The following is a 3379-nucleotide window of genomic DNA, read 5'->3' as shown; positions in this document are numbered from 1 at the left end:
ATCTGAAAAGGATCCTTGTTTTCCATCGGTCACACATAATACAGTGGGCGTGGCACCGCGAGCGATTTCACATTTGTTTTCTTTTTTTAAAATAATCCCTCTTCTGTCCCTCCCAGAGTCTCACTGATGATTAGTGTGTTCAGCTCTGTGTGTTTACTACAGAGTGAGGAGTGGCAGGGTGAAACTGATAGCCCACAGTGTCTAATGGGGGAATGAGAAATCACAGCCTGGTTTTCATAGTTCCACTCTGCCTGCTTGAGAAATAATAACAGATTGCACTCTGACAGTGATAAGCTGGAAAAAGGTGGACTGAAGTGTTGCAAAGTTTCACATTTACTCTTCACGTAGTATTCTGTTGGACCAAAGGAAGTGAATGGGAATCTGGGAAAAAGAAAGAATCAGGTTGCTGCAACAAACGGGTCAACAGAAATTTGGAATTTGTGGCCATATTCAAAACTACCGTACTGCAGCAGCTATCAGTCTGAACTTCGTTTGGGTGTTTGTAACACAGAATACTTCTGCCCTCTGACTGGGTGCCCGAAAGGGTTCGATCAACAACAGAGCCAGTTCCTGTCCTGAGTTCTCAGGTTTATGTTTTCTCTAGTAACACTTAGCATGGGTCAGAGTTAGAAAATGTCTGCAGTGGGTCTTCAGTCAGCCAAGGACACTGGAGCCAATCAGTGACATGATTTATTTAGGAATAATCTTCAGTTTAATTACGGAGTTTAGATCAAAAGCAAGAACATATACATTCATGTTGATTTGTGTATTCAGTGTGTCGCTGAAGATGCTGTGAACAACGCTACTCAGGAGGCTACTCCACTGACTCCACTAACCCTGCCAGTAAAACAAAACAAAACTCCAGGCCAAAAATCCAATCCTGCAGCTAAATGCTTTCACCAGGCATTTTCCTTTTCAGTGTTCCCCAAGTCAGTTTCCACAGACCCACTCTAAACAATGACCCACCTTGGCCAAGCATCATAGCTAACATTGTCCGTAGCCCATACATGGCAAGTCATCTGGATTTGGAGACGACTACAGGTAATGACCGAGCCGTCCGAGTACGGGCAAACGCTGGTTTGGAAAATGCACCCGTGCAGGATCTGGCATGTGGTTTTTGAAAACGGCGTCAAGGCAGGCACATATTTGCATACAGAGTGGAGGACTGAGAGCCAATCACGAGTGGTACTCTACACCCACGGAGATGCATTCTAATGACGGAGTGAAGTGGGCTGTCCACTTTGGATCAGAACACTGAATAGCCTTGTTAACATCAGATACGAGCAGGGCCTGCGATCTAGTCCGTGCACACGCTGGTTTCCTCCCACAGAAGGCACTAAGATCTGAGTCACATCTTTGATTCAAGACAAGCGACGCAAATCATGATGGAACTGGAGATTGGCTTATTGTATACTGAAGATCTGATGTAGACGGCGCTGTCAGAGTGCACTGAACTGAACTGCAGTCTTGTGCAGAAATTAACACTGAGAGGACGGTCCTTTGAGGTAGAAGACCTGTGTGGAGGATTTTGTGACCGATTAGATTTCAGATCGCTATACTAACAGTTCAGGTGTCACACAGGTAAAAGTCTTTTCCAACCCTTATTTATGAAGACAGAACTGAAGAGTTAAGTCAAGTATTTTCACCGCCTATTTTTTGGAGCAAATTTAAGAGTGCAATCCGATTACCTCTACAAGCACGTATCCTCGTGTGATCAATCAATCGTCTGTTTTACCCCTGAATTCGAAAGGAAACTCTAAATTGTTTGAAATGAATAGATGATGAAACTAATTTATGTGCAGAGAAAACAATTCCTATCCCCGCCCTCTAAAAATCATCAAGTGCCTCAAGTATGAGAGGGGAGAAGAGTCGACCACACAGCTTTCCTTTACAGCTCTATAGCAAACAAACAGGACCACCAAACTAAACAGTTAAAAAAAAAAAAAAAAAAAAAAGGAGGTCAAATAAAGAGGTATTATAGTTACAGTGCAAAAAAGATGAGAAGTTCAAGCTTAATACAAAAAAAAATTAGCACCAAACAAAAAAGAAAAACAAAGACAAGAAAATGCATGCAATTAACTGAGGTATTCAAGTGAAAAGGGCTTATTTATGAGGGCGAGGGGGGAGACATTTAGCAAGAAGCAAAAACCACAGACGAGGCTGGTATCCTTACCCTCGGGAACTGACTTCATTCTCATAGTGTCACATCTACTATAGCTTTGGTAGGTAAGGGATGTGAGGAACACTGTTGAAATGAATTGGTCTTGTTCACAAAGACGGTCTGAAAAGATTCCGTGTCACACACGAGTATCCAACTCATAGAAAATTCTGCAGCATATTGAACGGGTGAGTTTCTCTTTTTTCCTCGTATCAAAACTGGATGATTTCCTGTGGAAAGACATCTATTGCGCAAGACTGACCAAGTCGACTCCATCCACTCTTAGCATCGCTAAAACCAAATCGCAGAGATAATGCCTTAAACATCTCACCTGGCTGTCGCACTACATATAGCCGTAGACTTGAAACATTTATAGAAGCCATCCAGTTGTCTCGGTTTATACATAAGCTACAAGAACATGCAACCTCAAGTGCGGTTAGAAACTAGTTTAAATTACAGTAACTGGGAATGTTGTAATTCCTATCCGTTTTGCAGGATGACGGTGAGCCTTAGCATCTAAGGCCGATAATATCATTTATGCATTTCATATATATTTATATACTTTGCTACGTATATGATTTTGGTGTCAATCTGACCACACCATTTTAAAAATAACAGATCCTAATGGAATAAGTGCAAAACTGATCAAGAATACATTTCAAGACAGATTAGACAGAAATGCCACCAGGTGTCCGCTCCAGTGGTATCTGTTAGCCACGTCTGCAGTTAGCATTTTACAAACCGCTTTAAAACTGACTGGCACTAGTGCACAGGCTGAGGGGTTTAGCGTTTTTTTTTTTTTTCTCTTCCTACATACACCTCTGATTGAACTATGTACAATCTAATACTACACAATAAGCATAAGCCTCATCTCACTGACACAAGGTTAAAAACAGATGACAACAAAAAGAACAGTGGGGAATTGACACTGTGACCTGACCTTTTTTTTTTTTTATATATAAACACCTTGCTATACGTTAATAAAGCACTCATGATTACACAAAGCAGAAAGGAAAAGTAAAGATTGTGTTTGCGCAAAAAAAAGAAAGGTAGAATATCTAATGTGAAATAGGCTGTGATATCAGTCTTCTTCAATTGTTGTGTCTGCACACAGTGTTCCCTGGGTGCCGTTGTTGTGCCATCACAGGCTAAAGATACAGGGCTAGTATCGTGCTGTGTTCGGAAGCCGACGTTGCTCTGTCGGCTTCGGTAACTAGGTGC

The sequence above is a fragment of the Mchenga conophoros genome, linkage group LG19 (genome assembly GCF_057382185.1).
Source record: "Mchenga conophoros isolate Kocher_MC1m ecotype Shallow Benthic linkage group LG19, M_conophoros_male_GT1.1, whole genome shotgun sequence".
Taxonomy (NCBI): Eukaryota; Metazoa; Chordata; class Actinopteri; order Cichliformes; family Cichlidae; genus Mchenga; species Mchenga conophoros.
Note: the sequence above shows the minus strand (reverse complement) of the source record.